This window comes from Columba livia, chromosome 16 (assembly GCF_036013475.1).
Source record: "Columba livia isolate bColLiv1 breed racing homer chromosome 16, bColLiv1.pat.W.v2, whole genome shotgun sequence".
In the NCBI taxonomy this organism is placed as follows: domain Eukaryota; kingdom Metazoa; phylum Chordata; class Aves; order Columbiformes; family Columbidae; genus Columba; species Columba livia.
The window spans coordinates 2,683,580-2,709,902 of record NC_088617.1 but is presented as its reverse complement, the minus strand read 5'-3'; the positions used below and the strand labels follow the sequence as shown (position 1 = coordinate 2,709,902).

General features: G+C 42.3%; 1 long non-coding RNA gene across 1 annotated transcript; it reads right to left on the bottom strand.

Annotated features, from left to right (window-relative positions):
• Positions 1-81: 81 nt before the first annotated feature.
• Positions 82-26,323, bottom strand: LOC135575556 (uncharacterized). The gene is made up of 5 exons (XR_010466527.1): positions 24,921-26,323; positions 9,996-10,099; positions 5,326-5,512; positions 1,122-1,189; positions 82-229 (listed from the first exon to the last, which is right to left on the bottom strand). It is a non-coding gene; the product is annotated as an uncharacterized LOC135575556 (long non-coding RNA).

Here is a 26,323-nt window from a genome sequence, read left to right as displayed (position 1 = left end):
GGGAGTGAAGAACTTGTGAGCTCCCAGCTGTTTTCTCGATAATGATTTTAACAACAATAACGAATGGGAACTTACGGGAAAGGGAGTGTTCTGTCCTCTGGGGGAGGAGAAAGATTTCTGTCTGCTACTTCTTGGATTTGTTTTGTACACTCAAGGTATCAGCAATCGGTAGTCACTTCTGAAAATCCTGGCTTTGATTTCCAGCCAAAGCACCTCCAAGGGGAGCACTCTACAAGCAGGATAAGGAGAAGTACTGTGAAGTCTCATTAGTTTATTAGGATCCATGTAGTGCTTTGTAACCTTGTCCCAAAACACGACAGGAGGGAGGGCCTGGTGGTTAGGGAACTACACTGGGACTCCAGACTAATCTCCAGCTTGCTCGGAATCCTCATATAATTTGAGACAAGTCACTGAGGCTCACTGTGCTGCAGTTTCCCTTTGCAGAGGTGTCCCAAGGATAACTAAGTTCGTGAGCTATTCAAATGAAATAAACACCAACTAAGAAGTCAATTAGTAGCATCCCTACAACTCTCTGTGATGATGTTATTGCAGAACACCAACGTGTCTCTGAATTAGAAACAAAAACCAAAACCCAACTAACAAACAAACAACAAAAAAACCACAAACAAAACCCACAAAGCAAAACTTTCCTTCTTCTTAGAGCATGACTCATTTCTAGACCTTCTGTGTGATCCATCATCTCAAGACAGACTAAGCTGGCACATTCAGATTTGGAGGCAATGTTCTGTAACATCACAAGGGCTAAAGAAACACCAGAATTTCAACCCAGTGTCGTAGGGATAATGGGGAAATATATTTTCCTCCTGTAAACACAAATTTAGCTTGCTATTGTCAGCAAAAAGCAACTGTGAATGTATCATTCCAGGATGTTGCATATATTTTCTGAGGGCTTGACCAAAAGCCTGGGAAAGCCACCATGAGCAACCAGGGCACAGATTCATCTCACGTAATATTAGTGCTTTGAACAATTTTAAGGCACCTGGACTCCTCTTGCAATTAATAGAGAGGGAGAGAGATATCTGCCTGGGCTACCTGGACACACTCATGCTCTTTCAGCATCAGAGAACCAGCTTGGAGCAGACACTAGACCAGGACCTTACCTGGGGTTTGGAGACCTCTCGCACATGGGCTCTGGGTGTCAAGACTTCTTTCCCATTCTAGGTCATTCCTGTGATAAAGATGAGAAAATAAGAGCTCTGAGCAAGAATATAACAAATATGACTTTCCCAGCTATGTGAAATACATGGGAAGCTGTTACCTGGAACAAACCAGTTTGATTTGGTACCCACTGAAAGCAAATATGTTCAGGAAAAACAGCAGTTCAATATATTTATGTCTAACCATTTATTTTGACACCAATGTTCAGCCGAGAAAGAGATCAGACTCTTTATTGTGCCTTGAAACCAACTTTGGTGGAATTCACATGTAAATGCTTCCTGAGAGCAAGTTCAGTTTGTATTTAATACTCCCTCTAAGTTGAACTTGTTTTCAAGGATACTATTGCCGGCCTTTTGGCTCCCAGGCCATTTATAAGAACTCACCTCTGAATAGTGTGGATGCACCTGACACAAAACAGAGCAGTGCCAGAGGTTCAGGAATTACTCAGCTGAGATGAGCATCCCTTTCACTCATGAAGAACCACCACATTTCAAGTGGGAAGCATTCATTAAAGCCTCATTCTTCTGTTCGTATTTACCATTTGCCCTGTGCCATTATAACGAGCCGGCAGTGAGAAATGACCCTTAATACCCTGAGTGGAATCTTCTCCTTGGAGGTCAATAAAGAGCGAGTGGGAAGACACAGACTTAGAGCAAGACTCTACCAGGTCCAAGGCAAATCCTCTCCCAGGAGGGCTGAACGAGCGCAATCATTACCCAGCCAGGAGATCCCATCCAGCCATAACAAGGCCACCGTTATTAAAATACGTGGTAGCACGGAGCGCTGAGGAGCACAGTCACACATCAGTAGGGTTTCTAAGTGTTCCCTCGGGAAGGCAAATGTTCCCTTGCACAACAGTCCTGGTTTATTACTGCTTCTTCATCCTTGTTTTATTTCTCTCTAAAGCATCACTTCAGCCTTTAGAACAAACAAATATCTTTTTAAAATAGCCGGTGCACCTTGCCCTCACCCACTTGCTCGCACTTGTTGTGCCGTAAACTTTGTAGATCATTAGTAATTTCCTTAGAGAAGATATAATCCTCACTTTCAAAACTTTCCTGTTTCTTTGGTGGACTTTTGGCTGCCTGGACAAAATTGCTTCAAGACCTGGGGCCTTACAGGAAAAGCAGAGAGAGAGGGAAGATGTTCAGATGTGAAGGGCTACCTGGCATGTAGGAAAAACCTAAGATGCCTTCAAAACAAAATAGCTTAAATGCTATTTCCTCATTAAAGAAACAATTAGGGATATTTTAGGAATTAAAAGAAACTAAAATTGTTTTGAATCAGAACAAAAACATTCATTTTTTTAGTAAGCCTGATAATGTAAAAAATATGAAGGAGCAACTAGGTTTTCATCCCACATTTTGGGTTTGGTTGAGTAGTATTTGTGCTGTACCACTTAAAAGATCAAGTGGCAGAAAAAAATCACTTTAAGAGAAATTTCAAAACAGTAAAACATCAGAATATTCTGTTTTCTTTTCTAATCAATGGGTTTTTTTTGTGGATTGAATAGCTTGGCATAGATTTTTTAAGGGATTAGCTTTTGCAAAATGGAAATCAGCTTTTTTTAAAATGTTTTGGTTAAAATATGTTCATTTGCCATCTGAGGACACTGTTCTTGGTACTGCAATGTGTACTGTCCATTTTATAGGACGTTGATCTCTCTACTACAAGTTTTAGATCACACACACTTCATAGGTTAATGAAAAAAATATGACATTGTTTTCCAAGCCTGTTTCACAGGGATTTATCTTTTGGTAGAAATGAACTTTACGAATTCCAAACCCCATGTATCACCCACACGGGAAAGGACGATTGCAGAGAAACCCCTTGAACAAACGATGATGACTGTGGGCAACCGCAAACACCAGATTGATATCCCAGCGCTGTAACACAAAATATTAACTCAAGGTTGGCCACTTAAGACTGAAATATGCTTTGAACAAAATGGTTCTGAGCCTCAGCTCCTAACCAAATTCCAGTTGTGGTTTCTGCTTTTCTACAGCACTCTCTGCTAACCCAGAAGAACTCATTTTCATATTCTCTGTCCTAAATGGCATATCGTGCTTCTAAATGATCTTTCATAATTGCTGTGTTTCCTCTTAGCTGCAGTCCAGAGGGAAGATAACCAATTCTTGTATATTTTTAGTGTAGATCAAGAGTAATCCCCCCGAAGTCAAAAGTGCATAAAAGCAAAGTGAGAAAACAATTAAGTCCTGCTGTTTTCAAAGCACTTTGGAATCTCTGGGAATAGAAAGGTGCTATATAAATCTGAGATATTATTATATTATTTTTTAGTATCTAATAAATCTATGTAACATAGTAATGCATGTACAAAGTCTAAATACCAGGCACAGGTCAGCAGGTTCTCCATATGTCTATTTTCTCTCTCTCTAGAGAGCTATGTCTTGTAGAACCAGAATTGAGTGGCAAAATAAAAATGTGTAAGTGCTAATAAAAACAAGCTGGTTTTCAGCCCTTATAACTGAACAGTTTGTTTCAATGGCATCTTCACTTAATACTTCCATCTTTTTCTTGCTTTGCAAGTCCACAGATTAATGATGGGCTACAACGGAAAGCTTCAGCACTAATTTCGGAATGGCTGAGTCAGCCACTTATCTTCATTTATCTTTTTCTGCTGGTGTCGTGTTAAAAAAACCCAACCAAACAGACAAAAAAAGCCCAACGAAATGAAACAAGAAAACCAGCCACAGAACACAACAAATCAACACACAAACCCACAACACTGCAATTTCATAATCTTAAAATAAATAGATCCCCCACCCTCCTTATGTTTTGTTGGGAATTAAACTGTGTTACACTATTCTCCTACAATTTCTTATTACTGTCTTTATCCCTGGTTAGTGCCAGTAGTCATGTTGGTCTTAACGTTAAAGCAGTAAAAGCTCATATTGAGTAACTAAATTATGCTTTATTTAAAGATTATAGAATGTCAAACGCAACAGACCTTTCCTTTCACGTTAGCTTGCAGCATGTTATCTGTCCCTGTGGTGTCGAGTTTAGTTTTCTAGTGGGGAAATCTACACAGCAATTCTGCTTATTCACAGAATAATAATCATTCAGCCCAGGACTTCCTAAGTGCTCTTTAATTAGCAGCCGACACAATGGGTATGTCTGTCTGTCATTGCCCTAAGGTGGCTGTAACCCCTACATCATGCTAACTATATGGAAAACAGGAGCTTGAGAATGAAGATATTCCAGCTCAAACCCACAAATGCAAATCTTACTGGAGCTGCTGGTAAGCCTAAGGGAATAAGCTCTTTTAAAACAGTGACAAGATCTTTGCTTGGCCTTAGGCACTGCCTGTGGATTGTGGCTCCAGCTGTAACCACAGCTTGAAGAAAACGTGGCTGTGGACAACAACCATGCAATGGTAGCTCAGGGCTCTGCATGAACCTGCCGTGGTGGCTACCATCTCCTCCTGGGTGCACAGATCTCACCATCATGACACTGATAGCTCCTTCGCTGTTTGGAGATTGGGGTTTCAATACGCACAGAAGCTCCAATTTCTGCTCTGCAGATGTTTTCTTCAAGTTACATCTGCCAGGTGACATGAGAAAAGTAGCATTGTAATCTGATGGCTTAAGGTACTTGTGTGCTTGGCTGACAGGAACGCACTTGGTTAGGATGAGAAAATAATCCCTCCTTATCTAGAACAAGTTTCCAGCAGAACGGCAGAAGCTCTTCTTGTGCTGGTGCATGTTCCTCAGGACAGCAGGCTGGCAAAAATTCAGCCGCTGACATATGTTGCTTTTCACATCGGCACCTGGGCTGGGAGGGAGCTCTGGAGGGTCCAGTACCCTGCTCAAAGCAGGCCAAACCAGTGCTGGTTGAGATCTGGATGCTTTAACTTTGATTTTCAAGATTTCCTGACTACCTTGGTGTCCTGTGCAGGACGTACACCACTACTGCAATGTTGTTCCCGCACTCTAGAGTAAACAAGAAAATTTACACAAATGACCTTTGTCATTCAAGTAGCCACAAGTGACAATGGTGAGTGCCAAAGACTCTGATGCATGGACACAACAGTGCGGGTTGCTCCGCTTTCCAGATGTAGGCACCAAACCAAACAAATGGAAAAGTAACACTGACACACGAATGCTACAGGACATACAAATTACTTACCTCATATAATTAAAACTTCAGAATTTGCCTCCTTGTTTGGAACAGTCAGGACTCGATGAATATTTGAGCTGCCACAATATATTCAGGAGAGCCGAGTAACAGCTGGGATATTTTTTTCCCCGTTCCCTGCGCTTCCGCATGTTTTAATACTTGCTGTGCTTTCTGGAAATTGCTTCCATTCTGTATTCTGTTCAGATAAGAGCAGAGTAGAGGAGACATATGCTGTGCTGACAGGAAAGAGATTGTTGGAGTTGTTCATGAAACTGGAAAATAGCAGCAGTAGAGGAATATCTTCCCCTACAAGGCGTTTGTCTCCATAGAGCACAGAGACCTATGTACCATTGTGGGTTACGATTTGATCCTCATTTGAAATCAAGCACAGGTTTGATACTAATGCCAATCATTTTACTATTGCAACCCCTGTCTCTCTATATGGAAGTGGCTTTTCGAGCACTGTCTCTAGTGGGGCTCTTTCCCATTTGAATCTATGCAGCCTGATGCAGCTCCGGATGCTTGCGGATGAATGGAAAAGCTGTCAATGTCCACACCATTCTGTACCAGTTTCTGACCTCTCCTGTGTGAGATGTCACCATGCAGCTTCTCCTGAAGGAGAACGGCTCTACCGCTCCTCTGCCCCCAAAAACACACGTTGGTATCCAATACTGCTCTGAGATCTGCTGAAAAACAGAAACTGGAATCTCACCAACACTGAGACATGTAAAGCTATGATGAATTTTCTATTTTAAAGGGATGGCCAAGTGCAACACTGGAAAATTGTCACCACAACCTTTCTGCCAAGGAATTCTGTGCTCCAGATACCTTGAATATTGCATAAGAACCTGGGAACAAGTCAAATTATTATCGCTAAATTAAACTCTCCAAAGTCTGACACGATGAGTGTTGAATGGAAGAGATAATAAGAGAGAGAAGCACATTGGTATTAACAGTAATGAGTTCAGAGGGGTTTGAATCAAGTCCAAGGGGAACTCTGCAATATTTCCAGCTTTGAAGGTGACCTGTCAAAGTTTCCTCTTGTTTTCTGTTTGTTTTTATTTGGTTACAGAAAATGGAGGCACAAATATTCCTGGATTTATAAGAGCAGCTGCATCAGACTTGGCTGGCAATGAGGAAAAGGGAATTGAAATTTGAACAGTTTTAAATATCACATGTTATGATATATGGTCTCCGACAACACATTGTCTTTCTGTGGAGTCTTCTGTGTGTGGTCCTTAAATCCCTTCCCATAAATAAAGCCATCTGTCTCTTTTGAACTACAGTAGCTCTAATTTAAAAAGCCAGTATTTGCCAATGTCTACAACTCATTAGCTCCAAAGCTGTGAAAAACTTCCATATCTGGTGCACTATTCAGCAGGCTCTGGCAGTTGCTGTGTTTTAAAAATCATGCCCATTAGTTGTAAACATCCATTTTTGTGAAAGATATTTGACAGGTAAGAGTGAGATTAAGTAAAAAAGCCTAGCGCTCAACCTCCTGTCTGATGGAAAAAATGTCACTTGGGGATCTACCTGGATGTAAGTGCTGGAATAGGAAAACTGTTCACTTGTATGTATGTGGTTAGCTTCCCTCACAATAATGAAGAAGAAGGGACATACAGTACAATTCCAAATACAGAAGAGGTTTACTTCTGAAAAGACCTTATTATCAGGGTTTCTGGGCCATTCTCTGCCTGTATGAGAGGATTCTCTATGAGTTGGGGTGCTGTCAGCAGGAAGATTGGCAGATAGAGGACAAAGGAAAACATCCACTTGGAACATCTTTTTCCCATCAAGATGTAGTTTTCAAGTATACCTATACAAAACCTTTGCGATGCTTAATTGCCAAGATCAAAATAGGTAAGTATGTTGTGGTGAAATAAATACCATCTGGTGCAAAATGCTTTCTGAGGTGCTGAAGCACTTTCTGATGGTACAAACAGTTCTGAGGAAGAGGTGCTGCACCTGCCCTCAGAAATAAAGCAACAGTCCATCTGCTTTTCTTGAACCAAAGTAGGTGTACAAAGAGGATCACAGCACTAATGCTTTTGCAGGCAAGAAAAGATAACTGAAAATGAGAAAAAAAGCAGATAATGTATTCGCTGATGCTAATATACTGCATGTATGGGAGAGCCCTGGATTCCTGCTACACGGCCCTGTGACATAAGACCTTGCACGCTTAAAACTAAGTTTTTTAAACCTCTGGCAAATGCGTTGGACAAGAAAATAAATCCAGCCCTTTCTAGAGGGTAAGTGGGAACCAGGAGCTCTGTGCTTTGTCTGCGATTCAGCAAAACACACAGTGGATTCCACCTGAGATTAACAAGATTGAAACATATTCACGAGCAGTTTGTTGAATTGGACTTTGTAAGCAGTTTTTAGAAAAATCGCTTGGCACTATTTAACTCCTTAAACACCTGTAACATGGAGCTGATGCTGATATGATAGTATATATATATATATATAGTATATGATAGTATCAGACCTTCCAGGCAGAGGTCTGCGGTGTAAAATGTAATTTCAACCTTTTCTGTGAATCTTCAGAGGAATTTCTTAAGAAGAAAATAAACCTGCTCTAAAATAAGGATAAGCCCCACAGCCAAAGCCCACTGAGGCCAAAAGAAAGACCCTCCTTGGTTTCAAAGGACTTTGAATGATACCTGAAATGTACTTATGAAGGGTCTCTGAAGGAATGAAGGATCAGGAAAGAGGGCACATGTGTGTGAGCACGTGGGTATGTGTAGGAAGCAGATTAGCTATCGGCCCCATCTAAATAGACAACCATCAGCATTCTGGAAAGGCCTTATGAGGCTCTGGGGCTTAAAGCAATCCTTATCACACCATGACCATGCAACTGGGCTGACAGAGCCATTCCTGTCCTGGAGAAGGGCAGGATAACAGCGGAGACAGTCAAAATGCTCTTGAAATCACATTTGCTTATTACTCTCTGTTTTCCCATTATCTCTCTACCACTTTTTTTGGTAGCAGATTCCTTCTCTCTCCAGGAAACCAAACTTTTCATGAAGCAATTTGGGATACAAAAAGCAACTGCTTCTCAATGGACTTTCTCAGTAGACCAGCCCGCTTGGATATCTTGTGAGCCATCACCAGGGCTAGAACAGGGCTGCCTCGTTGTGTTTGCTTTCCCTTCAAGTCAGGGCTGACAGCGTCTGTAATGAGAGTCTTCTCTAAAAGGAAAGGAAGATATTGCAAAAGGTTACAGACCTCAACATGGCACTTAAATTCTTATAAACCTTGGGTAATCAACCTGACTTTCCTAGCCATGTTTAAGATACTGACAGGAGTTGAGTTAAACCTCCTTGAAACCAAATTGTACACCCTGACTTAAGACAGTTGTAATGAAACTTCAGCTGATGGAAGCGTTACCCACACTGCAGCCAGGCAGGCTGGCTGGGTCCAAACACAAACGTGACCTGAAGAATTGCCGTGATGCTGCAGCAGGGTTATGGATGTTGACCGGTGGGATTGTAGCTTGCCGGAAAATTTAAAAGCAAAATGCAGGAAGGCACAGAAACATCACAGCCAGCCACAAAAACACCCTGGGACTGAGACCGCAAAAATTCCAAGAGTCTACTGCAGTGGCGACTCAGTTAACTGTCAGATGCTACTGGGATCAATGCGATTAATACAAATAAGAGAACAAGGCTCAGCACACTACAAGCTGTTTTAAAGTCAAGAAAGAACCTAGTTTATTAAAGGTATTTTTTTTTCCCTGGATTTGGTAAAACCTTTCATCTGGCATTGCTTTTAGCAGGGGAAAAGACGTGATGTGGATAAGCCTGCTTGCTGCTGAACCCATAAGTCCAGGACAGATAAGTGAAATATTGCTCATTCATCACTTTAAGCACAACAGCAAGGAAGGGGGAGGCTCGATTTGCCTGCCCGTGCTGTGCCTCTTCTGTATGTACAGGGATTTCTATCTCTAGAGTTGCTAATATAGCACCTTTCAGAGACAGTGAATTCTCTTTAGAAATGGGGAGATAATGAGGCTGTTTCCACTCAACGCTGCATTTAGATAGAAAAACAAAACAAATACTGCTGGCAAGATTTATAGCAAATATATTATAAAGGGCAGTAGGACATTTGTATAAAGAATTAAAATGGACCTGCAGTAGAAAACACACTTTACTTTTACGACTTTAACTTCAGGGCATGAAAGGCACCTCATTAATGATTAGAGGAATATAGATGAGCCATAACAGTCTCTATATCCTTATAAATGATATACAGGGAGAACTAAAAGACAGCGAATTACAGTCTCCGCTGCTGTGCTTTTTCCCTCTTCACCTCTTCCTTTCTCAGTCTTCCAACTCAAAGAAGACAATTAAAACTTACATTAACCAACTTTATATTAACTTAGTCAAATAACTAGCCACTTCTGGTAGGTGCTGTAGGTAGTTGATCTGGGCTAGAGCATTATAGTAACACCCAGAGGCCTGGAAGGAGGCTGAGGTCTCACAGCGGTGCCACTCACATGGTGACCGTGGGTGACACTGCTGCTCCGTGCCAGCCAGCACTGCCAACAGCCCACGGGCTCGGTGCTGGCTCGTCTCTCTGGAACAGCCACCACTCAGCCAATCTGCAGCCACTTGCCCGGTTTTATTATGGATGTGCTAGTTTTGCTGCTGGTGCGCAGCTGTCCCGAGGGCACAACGTACCTGGTGTCCCCCAGGAGATGTCCTGCTGCAAGACGAGGTCCTCCCGTCGCCTCAATGACCTTTGCAAGGGGGACATGAGCGTGGTTGGACACTAGGTTTGCACACTGAAAAAAAGAGGTTTCACATTCTATAAATGTTTTTATTTCAAAGTCTTTGTTTTCAGGAGCCGTTTCTTATTTCCTAATTTCAAATGCAGTAGACTCTTGGCTGGAATAATTCTATTTATGGTGTTTTGAAGCAAAGTGCTGCATTTCCTAGCAGGAGGCAGCCAAAAGCACATGTACAGGCAGTTCTTGCTGAAAGATAAGTGACGTAGTTAATTCATTAAGTCACAGTAACTCAGTCTCTTTGGATCACTTGACCTTATGCTAAAAGACAACCCATCCATCAAATACTTTACCTCCCTGTGGATAGGGAGGAAAGGAAGGTGGAAGGAAGAGTGGAGAAATGAGGTGAAAAAGGGAAATTAAGCGACTTACTCAGGGTCATAAGAAGTCTGCAGGACCAGCATGGCTGAGCTCAGTGCTGAATGGCAGCACTGGGTCTCAGTGCCAAGAAAATGCCTCCTCCATTAATCAGAAGGATGTGCATTTCACATCAGGAGGCAAAACACTGTTTTCCCTTCAAGACAGGGAAAAAGGTGGTTGTGACTACTGGCACTGGCTGTGCTGATGGCTCAAACCTGGACCAACCTGTCCAGAACAGGGCTTGTAGAAAAGTCTGATTTCTTTGTGAGGAAAATTAAGGAAAGAGAAAGCTTTTTCAGCACAGGGGCTTTTTCTATGGTTGAGATGCAAGTGATTCCTCTTGCAGAGTGGGCAAAGCCTGACAAGAAAGCCAGGGTGGATTTGTCGAGGAATATTATCCAGAAAAAAATCTTTCCAACCATGTCAGCTCACTGTGCAGCTCAAAGGAAAGAAGCAGAGCTGTTCTATCCCTCCACTACGCACCATTCTCCAGCTGTGGCTTTTGGGTGGTCCGTATGTGACCATTAACAAAGTTAAAGAAGCCCTGAGGCTGCTTCAATGCAACACAGTGGGACAGTCTGGGCAACCCTGCAACCTTGCATTGCCCTCTGTGGTTTCCTTGGCCCGCAGCAGACAGACAGACAGACGTGCAGACTGAGGTCGATGGATCCCCAGGGCTTCTCCAAAGCTGCTGCTGTGCAGGCACCTTGTGAGTTCAGAGCTGACTTCTCCATTCCCTTGCCATGTAATTCTCTCTTTATGGAGTTCTTACCTTGGGGGAAATGGGTTTTATTGCAAAGTCAAAAGGTAATTTTTGCACAGACTCCATTACCTGTTTATAATTAAAACCATAAAATCCCTTTGCAGGAGGCTTAATAACTTCCCCCCACACCAAAAGAGGTTTTCATAAAAAGGCTCATTAAAAATACTCACAGCTAATGCTGTAAAATGAAGAGAAATATAGAAAATTATTGGGACTTATTTCAGCATTTAAAAACAGGCATTTTTCCCCATTCATTTTTATAGCTCAAAGTGATACAAAAATGGGAGGCCAATCTTAGCCTTCCTGGTCCTCATCCTCTCCCTTTTCCTCTTTATTCCAGGACATCGCTTGCCCAGAAGAAGCACTTGGGACTTCCCAGGGCTGTGAGTATGAGAAGCAGCTGGGATTTCTGACCTCGAGTCCACCCCAGGAGGTCCAAGCCCAGCAGTTCCTACCTGCTGAAAGCAGTTCCAGGTTATGGTGGATTTATAGGAAGCACAAAGATAAAGAACTTGGTAACATGTAAAGATTATCCAAAATAGTCAAGGCTTTTATGGCTGCAATGTTAAGAAAAAAAATCTGATAGTAGAAGAATCAGAAAAAAACAATTTGAACTGGTCCTGGCCTGGGAGAGCTGTGTTGGCCCTCTTCTGGTTTTGAAGAATAAAAACAAACAAGGAAAAATACAACAACAAAAAGAAGTAAACAAAACCTACATAGCAAAAGATTAACCCCAAACAAACCTCTAGCAATGTTTCTAAAACAGGCTGTGAGTATCATACAAGCAGTTTGACCTACATGGATTTACAACCTACAGGTATCTCAACCAGAGATCAAAGCAGCTCTATCCTACAAGCATTTGTTTTGTGTTTCATTGTCCCTTCAAACAACCTTTTCTCCAGCTCAGATTTCCAGCCTGCATTTGTTCTTTTTCCCTTTTCCTGATCATCATAAGCACTCTATAATGTCACCTTGACAGCAAATTATGTGTGCAAATGAGATAAAATTGAATAACTTAAGTGGTAGCACAGTGGTGGTCAGTCCCGGCTCATGCAAAGTTCATGGGTTAATAGGCAGGTGTCATCGTTCCACACTTCTGCAAAGGAACGTGGATCTTTTCAAGTCTGGGAAGGTCCAGTCCCCTGAGAGCCTGGCTTAAAACAGATCTTACCATTAATGGAAGCAAAATGAACAGAGACTCTTCTTGAAGTCAGGAAGTTTGGAACCATAATATGGGGAACAATGCACTCTGAATTTTGTCCTGCTTACAGGCTAATGGCTATATAGTCCCATTTAACTACAGAATCATTGCATCTTATTCCACCATTCCTAGCTAAGTACCGATTCGCTTCAATCTACATTCTCCACACACAATCACGTCTCTAATATATCTTCTTTGTGTGTGCGTAAATCATTTCCAGTCAGAAATGCTGACTCATGGGGGAACTGAGGTTAAAGAAACTTTATTTATGTCAGAGAAATTGATTCCTTGTAATTTAAAGCCTTCCTCCACCACCATTTATCTTATGGCTCTTATTTCAGGTCTTTGTCCCACATCTGGGCCATGGCAGGTGGAGAGTCATGTATCTGTCAAAACAGTAAATCTGCCTCATTGCTCATTTTTGGCCGCCTTGACCTTGCCTGTTCACCTTGCTTTATTAGTACGGTTCTTCAAAACTCCTGAAAAAGCAAAATATTCCCCCTTGATTCCCTCCTTCATTTAATATGGTGGTGCTTCTAATGCCTTTTTCAAGTTGTAGTAACCTCTCAGCTCCCTTGTCCCACCACCTTTTTCCCCCTTGCTTTTCTTTTTTCCCCAGCTGACACACAAAGCCCACTTCTCTCTTGAGCTTCTGGCTTTCTAGCTTCATCCTTATGTCACTTGGCATATAAATAGCCATCACTACCTTAATCCTATCTCACTGTTTCCTTCACTTGAGGGCTGGGTTACTTTGAAACTCCTTCTAACACATCCTCATCCCTGCAGAGTGTGGCAAATGAGACTATTTAATCACTCAGCCTCCTTTGTACAGTGTTTCCTACCATGACGGAGGCTTTCTTGATTTTGTGCTGTTCTCTGTGGCTTCAAGGAGTTTCCACTCCTTGAATACATGCCTTTTTGCCACCTTTCACTTCCTAAGGCTTTACCCCCACAGCCAACATCACAACGGTCCCATCCCTACAGGCTCCCAAGGGGAAAGCAGCCAAACCAGTGAGCTGTTGGCCGTTCGCATCGTCTGTCCGTTCCACACAGGACCTCTTTGCTCTGGAATGGCATAAACACAATGGAGAACAGAGAGTCCACTAACATGGGCAGTGCTGGGTCTTCAAACCTGTCCCCTCGCTAACTGATGCAGTAAGTCACCTGCTCCCACAGCAGTCAGGAGACACTGCAATGGCAGCTGTAAAAAGAAAGAAATAAAGGCTTTCTAATCTCATTTATCTGTCCCTAGTACATAAGGCAACCTTGCAATGTTGGTTTGTAGCCTGCTGCTTTTTATCTTACCATTTGTAACTCACTCTTCTAGAAACTTCAAAGTAAATGGCCTTGGTGAATTTTCCATCAATTTATCTTCCCCTAAACCTTAGTCCTCTTGGGTACTTGGCCTGGAAAGACTTTGCAGAAGAGGGCAATGCCCTCCTGTCACATGCATAGTGTACCCAGTCCAACAGGACCCCCATCCAGGTGGGGCTCATGAACAGTAATGGAGTATTAATAATGAAAATCCCTTTCACAGCTGCCCCTGCTCTCGCTGGGTCTCAGGCTTTCCTCAACAGGATCCTTAAGAACTCATACAGAAATCTGTGATATATTACATTGAAAGAATGGGATTTATGAGCTGTATTTGTCAAAAAAGCAATTATAGTGGGAAAGAAACAAAAATTAGATTGGGTTAACAGGGCTGGTGACAGCGGGAAAGAGTCATTCATGGATAGATAAAGCAAACCGGTCATGTTACAACAGTGCTTTTGCTGTGTGTTATTTGTAGACAGTGCATTTATATTCACTTCTAAAGGAAAAAGGATATTAAACTTAATAGAGGGCAGTAAACACTAGAGGAAAGTCTGAAGCTATTTGAAACACTACACAACTGCTGTTCTTATGTAAAGGAGAAATTCCAGCTTAGTGGGGGGAATTCAGACCCTTTAAGTTATGAGCTTCACTTCAGCAATCTGTCTCCTGCACCAAGGGAGCAGGGAGGGCATCCAAGAAGCCAAGGTTGCACTCAGCTCATCAATGCAGGAGGGAACACCACGTTCGGTAAGGCTGATATATCATTTACAAGATGCTGTGAGATAGAATATGCAGTGATCACACCAAAGCACAGCAAAATAGAGACAAGACAGGAGTGAAAAATTGCAGACTGATTAGTAATTTGTCACAGACTTACAAAGAGTTTACCAAAGTTGGAGGCAATGGAACAACATGCACCTCCTGTGTCTTCAAACCAACTCAGGCACTGAGATTTCCATTCCAATTTCAGGAAACTAAATAGCAGTGATAATTGATGAACAGCTCTGAAATGTCTTCCCATGATTTTTCAGTTCTTGATTCTGTTGCTCTGGTAGGAGAAAATTTCCCCAACAAACAGTTTATTGATTGTCCATTTCACATTTTTCCCTCTGAAGTTGTTAGAATTCCACCCAGATGTCAGATACAAGATACTAAAGTAGAAATTCAGCAAGGGAAGAAAGACATCTTTTTGCTGCAGCATTGGGTCTGACATCCAAGAATCCAGACTCCATTTTTAGCCCTAGAACTTCATTTGTCCTTGCTGCACCTCCACATTCATAACAGAAAAGCAAGAACAACTCCATCCCAAACTTCCATAGCCTTTGATACCGATTATGAGCCCTGTGAAGTAAGGACCAAGTTCATGGGATGGTCTGTGGAGTGCCTACCATAGAAGAGCTCAGATTTGGGGGTTGCAGAAATGACTTAAAACTAGAAATGACAATAATATGTGAAGGGTATTGTAATTTCTGTGTCACACAGTCTGCCTACTGCAATGGGTGGCTCATTCACACACCTTTTTGTTTGTTTGTTTGGGGTTAAGTTTTCAGACACCTACAATTTGCATCAGTCCCTACTTTTCCCTCTTTAAAATGGTTTCACGTAGTTCTCTGGATGATGCTCAGCAATGCAAACAGTAAACTAAACAGGACCAGTGAAACACATGCAGGTACCAAAACACACACAGTGTGATTCGTTTGTTAACATCAAACTCTAACATCTTTCAAGTTTTAAATACAGTAGATCGGTGCTTTTAAATTCAGAAATAAATAATGCTGGGTATTAAATTGCATGTAAAACAAGTGCCTTTTGAAAAAGTTTGCCTGATCAGTTCTGCAACGGCATCTCATTCCTGCCCCTCCTTAGTGCACAGAGGGCAATTCCTGCCAAATTAACCATTTTCCCTGTAATCACATACAGGGAGTCAAAAGCTTATCCCCTTGCTCATCCGGGGCCTTAAAGAGCGGATCACTCTTTTACCCCATCCTTGCACTCCAGCGCAGCATCTCTTTACTTTTGTTCTTTAAAAAGAACAAGAGCAAAGAAAATGACCACAAAACATCTCATTTTTCCACACAGAGGAAGGAGAAAGACAGCCCAGAACAAACAGCTTCCTACAGGAACCGCAGCCGCTTCAGCGTGCAAAGGGCAACATGTGCATACAAATGGTGCCTAATTAACTGCTTAAGGACAGATTAGTTGCCATATGTTGCCAAGAATGATGGGTGCGCTTCCAGTGCAGAATTAATCGATTACAAATATGCCATCTCAGGAAATATACTGCCACGAAGATGAGCTGTCTCGCACCCTGGGGAACAAGGAGAAATGAGCTGGGGCAGCAGCGTGCGTGCTGTGTTTTATCTCATGTGCTATGTTTTTCCCCATGCGTGCTGTGTTTTTCCCCGTGCGTGCCGTATTTTTCCCCATGTGTGCTGTATTTTGCCCCATGCTGCTGTGGTCGCTCCACCAGCGGTCAGTAGCCATTACTCTGCAGGCAATGAAGTAACTCAAGTAGCAAACCAAGACACCAGCTGATGAAGCCTTTGCATGACACTTTACATACCACACGATACCAAGATGGAGAAAGACTTGGGTCGCAGTACCGACCTATTTCTTCACTTATACCTTCAAGCCAGGTGCTTTTCATAAAGACATTATTTTCATCTGAATTTTGAGAAAGACAGGGATGGGAAAACACAGTTCAGCTCTCCATACTGGTGGTGTGGCACAGTTTTGGCTTGGCCCACTCCAAGCACTTGCTGTCACTGGGAAAAGTGGTGATGCCCTCCCCAGCCATTCCCTTCAACCCTCTCCTCATCCTGTAGCTCCTTTTGCTGCATAACCTAGCAAAAATAATATTGTCCTGCTGCTCAGAAAGCCCAAATAGCTTCTCAAGGGTTCAGCAGGGCTGAGGTGTTGCAGAAAGACAGAAAGGATGGGAAAGTATCACACCTTTGAGCAGTGATGAGCCCATCATCGTTGGCAGCTGAGCTGCCTTTTTCAGTAGTGCTTTATCCTGTATGTGTTAATCAGGACAGATCATGTCATCTTTCTCACCTCCTTTTCTGTAAAATGGTTATTAATATATCCCAACCATGTCTGGTTTGGCACAGATAAATCCACAACTGGCACTTTGTCACCAAGTTTATAGGACCCTGTGAATGGGTGCGTGTGAGAAAGAAACGCAAACTGTAATTCATACAAATCCCCCACTTTCTAAAATCACAAATTGCAACAGTCGAAGTCCTGGAAAGCACTGAGAAGACTCCATTATGGTGCAATTAGTCTATTAAAGTCTGAGCTACAATTTTTCCCCAGAGATTTCCCCTCTCCTGTCAATACTGACAGGCCTGAAAGCAAGATGGGCATTGCCCCAAATGTTGAAGCAACAGATTCTGCTACAAGCTTCATACCATTGAAAATGGTATTATAACGAAGAGTAGATGACAAAGCAGTTGCTGTGAGCATCAAAAAGGTCAAGTGGTCCTGTGCTTTCTTTAGGAGCAATTTATGCGGTGCTTCAGTAACATCTGAAATGGAATAATCTCGAGTAGGCATCGAGAGCTCTCATTCTACCCTTTCCTAGACCTCGATAGGAGACGGAAAACCAGGGAGGTTTGTTAGATATTATCCTCCTGCTTTCTCAGAGTATTTTCAACTTCTCTTCCCAGCACAGTTTCAAATGCCTCACACTCAGCCTGAATCTCACACTGCTCTTTTACACGCATAAAAAAGTAATACAGCAAGTATTTATACAAATGCTCATCTGCCTCCTAGTGCCATTCAGCACTTGAAAAATAAGAAGGAAATAGTACCAGCAACACTGAATGATGCAAAAAGATGCTACCAGATAAAGACACCTGATGCTGAATATGGTATATAAGCTGTTGAGAACTGGGGCTTTGGTACAGCTCTGGAAGTTTTAACTATAGGAGCTGAGAACTGAGAATTGTTGGGCTATAAGAAAAATCTACTTTAGTGCAAGAAATGTTAAAGCAACTTTTAAACCACAGCCAGGAGGCACCTAAATATTGTATTAGAATGAGCCATTGAGCATCACGCGCGCACCAAAGGAAGGGAAAGTTATCTAGAGCACAGAGGGGAAAATTGAAAGCTAAAGGGAAAACAGGTAAGAGAAAGGCGTGAAAACAAATGAAACGTAGGAGACGTGCTCCTGCAAGAGGCTTAGGACATCCTACATGCTCAGAATGCCTCTTTAACAGAAAATGAGACTTTATGATTTTAAATTTAGCCTTTAAAAGCCCCACTGTTGGGTACAGAGGCTTCATGGTCTGGGGCAGGTTGAGAACCAGCCCTATGTGTGCGATGTCTCTGCTCAATTAATTATCGGCCATAATTGTGGTTGCCAGTTCGTCACTGCTGTGGTCACGTAGTGGATTTAAAGTAGACTGAACACAATCAAGTAACATACAAATCTCAAATACCTTCAAAATGACTGAAGTCAAGCATAAGATTAGCTCCAGGAGACAGAGGGGGAAAAAGAGTTATTACAAGATCAGCAAGATCCCACAAAACTCGCTGCTTTCTATTCAAATACAACTCTATCGAAAAGCTGCACACACACCAAACTGGATGCCATTTACAACATTCAGCAGAGAGAAACAACAAACAGGTTTATAGAAGATAAGGCTTTTCACAGCCTTCTTTATTATCATTACACTAATTATTCTGGGATATTCATTCCTTCTTTGTTCAAGAAGCACAGAAAATTCAGAAAGAACATGCAGTACAGTATTCTCCCCCTCCCTTACTCTCCCTCGCCTCATTCCTTTTGTGAAAATTGTTAAAGGCTCTCTCTTAGGAGTCTAAAAGTAAGACAGAAATACAGACAGATAAGATATTGTCACTTATATTCAGTGTTTTTACAAATTCCAGTAATTTGCAGAAAAGCAAAGTTCTTCAAAATGACCTTTTAGGTACTAGACAATTTATTTGAAGTGGGAGAATGAGGAAAAAAAATTAAGAGGACTTTCTCATGACAATATGAAGTGCACTTAGTAAGAGAAAGCTGTTGAAAACACTTGTACTCTATTTTAGGTCTTTCTACTGTTGCCCGTCACCATGGTGCCAGAACATCTAAAACGTGCAGTAGATTAGCGAACTCTAAGTCCCTGTGGGGTTCCTGGTTCTTTGTCATTTTTGGTGTACACAGAATGTGAAGTGAGTCCACTTGTGCTTATTTCCAGTGAGGCTAAAAGCAAACTTCCTTTTTTCTACAGTGCTGTATAAGAGGAAGAAGCTACAGTAATTTCCTAAATTGGTCAGTCTTTGGCTTTCTCCATTTTCCTCTGGAAGTTTATTCCATAATCAGGCCCCTTTTTGGACATGATACCTATGCTTCAGAATTTGAAACTGGTATTTTAGATTCTCTGAGGTCTAGATAGGTATATTGAGGTGTCAAATATGTGTCTTACTTCAAATACCTCTTGTCAAGGTTTGAATGGGTTAATTTTCTCACTGGTAATGCTGTGAAATGTCTCAAATAGATGTGAATTAATGACACACATTTTTTTATGGACTATTCTGTTACTGGAATAAAACCCCAGTCCCTGTCACATTGCTGCATCTCTCCTAATATGACAGCTAGGACGATCACTGTCACAAGTTACATGATGTAGCTGTTATTACAGCAAATATTACATCTCCAATGATGGGATTTTGTGGTCATCTGGTTGCGCTGCACAAAATTATGTTTGAATAGAACTAACAATGAAAATTTTAGAATGGTTACGTAGAACATAAAAGTATGAAAGAACAAAATAATGAAGGGAACAAAAAAACAGACTTGGGGACATCCTCAAGTGCTGTTTGTACCCTCACACAACAGTTCCCGTGTCTCCTATAGCTCATGGTCAGAGATTCCTAGGTGGCCTGAGCCACCCTCAAAGTCCTGGAGGTCCATTGCAACTACACAGCCTCTAGGTCACCTAACTCTGGGTTCCCAGTGGTGGGGTCTGGTCTTCTGGTGACACTGGGTAGCCAAGCCAATAATCTTGGCCATCTATAGGATGCTATAAGCTACTCTATGGATGCAGAGCTGCAGTCCCAAGTTAGATCATCTAATCTGGCTACATTCACATTGCTACACAGTCCTGCAAACCAAACTCATTTGAATATATTGTTTCACTGATTGTGGGGACTGACTTAATGCACTGTCGGCTGGATGCTATGAATGCAAATTTGCTGCTCTGATGAGTCAAAAGCAAGCTCAACATCCGCATGGCAAATCCACGCCGACAGGGACGCCGCTGCCTCCTCCTCTTTGCAGCCCTTCCACAAGGCCCTGATTGGCAGCGTATGGAGCTGTGCACAATTTCCAGGGACTTAGTAAACTAAATTGCTGGCTCAATCCACCCAGAAGTTTAAAAAATATTAAATCAGTCTTATCTTCAGTAAGTCTCCCTGGTGCACACGCTTTCTCTGAGCCCATCAGCCCTGCACAGGGGTGGGTCGGAGCCAAGAGGTCTATGAGTTTTGCTATATAGGAAGGTGAGGAACTAGCACCATGTTTCCACACAAAGCAGCTAGTAAAGAAGAAGGCAACGAAAACAAGAAGAATCCTTCTTTCCCCCCACACTCCCCTCCTCCCTTAAAAATCAGAGCAGTCTAAAGCTGTTAATGCTAAGGTAAGAGGCAAAATAGGGAAGCTTTAAAAGTGTATGATCAAACTTGTGTTCACACGTATATCATTCCCCATCTTTGTTTTTCTCATTAAATATATAAATATAAACATGGAACTGACCGAGGTCAGATCTTTAGCAAGTCTGTCACATAAGCATTTCCCTCACCACATCAAAGCTCTAAGTAGATATGTAGCTACTTGGCATGTCTCTTCTATGCTTCTCCATGATGGAGAGAAGTGTACAAGCAGCAACTGAGATGATGAACGGCAGCTAGAAGTGAAGGAGACTAGTAGGGAAGATGGCTCCAAGGCAGAATCTTCTCCAATTTCTCATTCAGCTGTCTACCTTCTGTGTCACTTATGACCCAATCCACAGATAGCTCTCATTTAGGCTCTATCTCTGATTGACTCCATTTCAAGAAAGGCTGCTTACAGAAGTCTCAAATTCATCCATGCTTTACACAGATTTGCACTGCAGAAACTATACCCACAATACAGAATCTTCATACTGCGGTGACACCAAGAGCCTATATTAAGTGCGTTACACCATACCTTAACATTGTTACATCATCAATACTATATTTCTTGCTTCCTAGTTTTTGACTATATGTCTCGTGATCAAGGTTTTAATTAGAAAAAAAACCTAGGGTCTACTTTTTGGGGAGTCTCCCAGGCGACAGACAAAACCATATTGCCCTTGGAAGTACTGTTACCACTGCATAATGTGAAAATTACTGTAGTTAATACAATCATTTAAACTATTAACAAAGCAGTATTTAAAAAAAAACCCCAAAACCTGAGGGTGCAGAGAAAGTTATCCTTAGAATAGTTTAGCCTAAGTTTTCTACCTGTTTTTTGGGCACTACACATAAAAGCAGTGTCTATTTAAAATAATTACAAAGCCAGTATAATTCATTCAGAATCACTACATAATAAGTGCGAGGAGAAGGGACTTTAAAAAATTTAAAAAGGAATGAAATCAATGCCTTGAAGATAAATGTAACTGAAAAAAGTATGAGACAAAATCATTACTCAAGGAAGACAAGTCAAATTATTGCTGCTTTGATGAATACAGAAAAGAAACGCATCTTGATAACTACAAGGAAAAGCAAAGTATCACCGTTATCACTGAAGAATATGTTATCAAAAGAGAATTGGGTTCCTGTTTCGTCTGTTGCATTCTGAAATCTTGAATAGTAGTGATTTGATTGAGTTGATCTCAAAAGAGACCAACCAGACCAGAAAAACACAGGATCTGCTGAGTGTACCAGCCAAGGACACAGCTCTGGAATTGCTCCCTGAAGGCATCTCCACACCACCTCTGTGAGCAGCTGTGGATCAGGATAGTCAATGGGATGCAGGTGCTTTTGCATGTCCAATCATTATATCAGATTTGATGTAACAAGTTAATAACAAAAATGTATTTTGAACATGGTAAAGATACTGAGTCAGCTCCCCAGGAAAACAAATTCTTTATACAGAGATTTAATTAAAGGTTATAGAGGTTCTGAAGAGAGGTTATAGACAAGATGGAGATGGATTTCTCTCAGAGGTGCACAGTGAAAGGGCTAGAGGCAACAGTCACATCTTGCAGCAAAAAAAACCCTTCACTGAACATAAAAATTATTCACATAAGTGGGACAACACTAGAACTTGTGCACAAAGAGTGTGTGAAACCTCCATTTGTGGAGATATTCAACACTGGACTAGAGACTTGCAAAGGTCCCTTCCAACCTAACCTAGTCTGTGCTTTGGAAAGACAGAATCATAGAACCATAGAATTATTTTAGTTGGAAGAGACCCCCAGAATCATTGAGTCCAACCACAACCCAAATCTAGCACTAAACCATGTCCCTGAGAATCTCATCTAAATGCCTTTTAAACCCCTCCAGGGATGGTGACCCCACCACTGCCCTGGGCAGCCTGTTGGCTGATGAAAAGGAAAAACCTGTCTTGTGCACATACTTAGAAAACCACAACTTTTTCTAAATACATCAGAGCATACTGGATCAGCGGATAAATTAGATGAGCTCAGACAGAGAAGTCACCCAGGCTGATGGAAACCACACACCCAGCATCTCACCTTGAATCTGAGCCTGGTTTAGGCTTGGCTTTTCCCCAGATCCCATACCCTGGGAGCTGGAGGAAACCCACGCTGCTCTTAGCAGGACCTGCTGGGTTCCATGCACTGGGGGATTCTCCTGCACAGCAGCTGCCCTGGGGACGGGGTGGAGAAAATGAGAGAAAGAGAGAAGCTGCCTATTTCTGCATGATAATTCATTTAAGCAACTGAGCTACATCTCAGTTTTGGCACTAGATGTGCTCCTGTACATCCAAAGCTCACATCTTACCATGCGTTCAGCCTGCCCGGAGACCGTGGGCCGTTTTCTGGTGTTAACAACCCCCCTGACTCTTCACAAAACACTGGTGATGAAATGTTTCTTGTGGCCAAAATGCTGCGAAACATTTTAAAGCATCAAGGGATCCAGCACATTCACTTGCAAAATAAAAGAGAAACTAAAAAGAAAAAAGTATTAAAATTTGGTGGTTTCATTACTGAGAAGCAATATTACTTTTTCCTTCATCATTTGTCCCAATCCACAGAGAAGGAAGGGATTACTATTTCACACACTGGTATAAAGCTAGAGAGACACGGATTAGGATTAATCTTTTGCTATGCCAGCCTGTCTCCCCAGAGCCAATAATCCTCCCACTTTCTCCACACTCCTGCCCAAGCTTCTCCCTTCCCTGTGCAGATAAAGGACTTTTTCACAGCCACCTCCCCTTTGTCCTCAGCTTTGCTGTTCCTTTTCCATGCAGATACAAGATGTTTTAAGGCCATTTCTCTCTGTCTGAGGTTGGGATGAGCATTGATTCCTGCCTAGTGACACCACCAAAGTTATCTTTGGATGGTTGATCAGATCACCCATGGCTGGGCCAGCTTGACAGGATGGTTCTGCTGGAGGTTGGGCAGCAAAGAGTGACTCGCATCTGGATCCATCTGAGTAATATGGTAAAAACACGTAGTGGATTCCCTTATATTCATTAAAGGGCCAAGAGATGTAGCCACACATTGTCACTTGCCTGTCTGACGTCAGGTGCTCACCGGCTGAAGGGCTGAGAGAACAGAAATAGCAGCAGAAGGAGCAACGTGCAACTGGCAGCGGCCGGGCCGCCTTCTGTGCTGCTTCTCACCTCCCTGGAGCTCCCGGCGGGAGTTTGAGCTCGCCAGGTTCCATCTAGGAAATCTGGGTGAGAAGTAAGACTGAACATGCATTCAATGGCACAGCCTCATTTTTCAGCTTGGTCGGGCTAATAATAGAGCTCCGATAAACTTTCCAGGTTTGTGCATTTTTCGGTTTAAATCAGAGTCCTGCGTGCCTCTGTGGATGAAGATGACAGCCTGGTCTCTGCCTCATCTTTTCAGGTTTATGCCACGATACAGCGCCCTCCAGGTGGTCCAGCAGTGTGTGCCACTCTTAAGAAGACTGCACAAAGGGGATTTAGGTTAAAGAAAAAAATAGGAAAAAAAAAACAAACTAGATAAAGAATGAAGCCTTTTTTTCAGTGACAGCAGAGAACGGCACAGGGCCACCTGGACACAGAGAGGAGATCCAGGTCTGCTCCTCACCATCTGGGATTTTCCACCCCCGGAGCAGGTGACTGATGGAGGCAGGACGGCTCGTCACCTCCCCACTGCAGCTTGTGCCAAACGCTGGGTGGTTGGGGCTTTTTTCACTTAGAAGCTTTTGCTCAAAAGCTGAAGAAGGGGCAGGAGTCACTAGAACCTGACCAAGCACTGCCCGGAGATACCTCACTGCTTGGACTGTGGTGCATTGCATAATATATTTAGGATTGCTCTTCAGTTCCACTAAATTTAAGATTGGAGGAAATCCAAATGAAGGGTCTAGGGTTGTCTTTCTAGCTATTTCCTTGCGAAAGCAATTTCCTTTATTGGCATCTTCAAAGCAAAAGTAATCTTTCTGAGGGAGGCTTGGCAAAAACATGGAAGGTTTTTATAGCAACAGGGCCAAAGGTTTATGAAACCCCATTGAAGCCATTGCAGTCCAAGGTAATAGGTAGCTATAGACTTGCAGGAGAATCAATAGAAGGAAAACAGCCTGGGTTTTCAGTACAGGGAAAGGCAGAACTCTTTGTTTGATTTTCACCAGTACTTTTCCTTTCCAATGCGCACACATCAACACCACCAAACACCAATATTTTTAAAAGGAGAAAGGATTTTAAAAATACGTATTTCAGAATGTTTGCAATGCTTTAATGCAATGAATTGTGCTGGAAAGTCATTCTTACAGGCCCACTGATCCCATATAATGCTGGAGTTCCCATCATTATCATCTGGATACAGAGGCTGTTCAATGTGACAGCCCCATGGGATGCTCTTCCCAAGAGCCATTTTGTGTTTAGGATAGAGTCAGAGCAATGGGGGACAAAAGAAAAACAGATTTGTGCAGAGTCTTAACAGTGCTAGCCAAGCAGAGTAAACTAATATCAGCAGATAAATGAAAGAGAATCCTACCCAAGGCTCAGCAGAGTCCTTCACGTGTGGATGTGGGATCCCGTATTCTCTGGCAGAATCAGTTCTTCCCCTGATCATTTGTGCTGGAAGTCAGGCTGAGCTGTCATCCCACAAGTTTTAAAGCCAACAAATGTTCCCATCTCCAGCTGTTTTTCATGCCTGCAATTGCAAACGTATTTGGAAAGGAACGCAGACAATAGCATGAGGATTGTATTTCTTAGGCATATGTGCTGTGGGGATCACAAAGCTGGGGCAGTAGCTGAACACCTCTAGGCAACTGCATCTCGTGAAGGAAGCCGAAGTATTCATTCCTTCTGGAGAAAGGGAAGCTGCTGCATTTATAAAATGTTATTGTTTATGTTCTTTAAAAATAAAACTATAACATTTTCTGTTTCGGTCACGGTTTAATTGGTATATTGAGCTGAAAGCGACGAAAACTGAAGCTGGCAAAACTTCGCCTGGAGGCAGCGGTTTTGTTGTTGTTAACAACGCTCATTAGTTCATTTTTAACATCTCTCTCTCTCTGCCGGGGTCTGAGTCGTGTGACAAAAGCAGCCATCGGCATCTTCTCTCCTTCACTCAGGTCAAGGATTTCCCCCGAGTTCAAGACCAGAAGCAGGAGGTTCAGCCCCGCGAGGATTAACACCCCCCGTGTATCACTGACCACGGCACTGGCAGCACCGACCGTGCATGCAGGGTCCGCCACGGTTTTTAAGAAATCACCCTGAGTCCCTTCAGTGTTTTCCTCTGATTTCCTCCATTTTACAGCATTTCCAGGCCTTGCAATGCTATCTCCACCTTCTGGGAACACCCCAGTGTTTTGTTTTGAGAATACAACCACAGAGCAATACGCTTGACCTTATTATACACACTCTCTTTTCCTTTACCCTTTCAAGTGGTTTTTGCAACAGCATAACAGAAAATTCTGCGTCAGAAATTTCTTAAGAAGCATGGCTATAGCTGATTTTCAGGTTAAATTAGTACTTTTGCAATCAGAAAATACATTAATACATTTCTTTTCCCTGCAGTATTGCTATAAGCAGGGCTAGACTGTAGCACTCTGATTTTAAAGGCAGCACTTCAAACACAACTTGGAGCTTTGCAATTAGCCTGTCAAAGAATGGGCAGAGAAGGAGGAAAGAAGAGCAAGTTTGCTAGGAGGTGTTTTGCTGAGTGACACACATCACACATCCTTACATGACTCGGTAATGTTTGCTTTGTATATGTTTACGACCTGAAGTAATCACGATTTAAAAATATGCTTGTGTTCTCCTTTGTGTGCAAGTCAGAATGTCCAAAGTTTAACGTCTGTTGATACCTACTTGGCTGTAGAGCCAAAGAAAACAAACAGCTAATACTGAGGGCTTTATACTTGTTTGTACAAACCTAAACAAGGCTCTAAG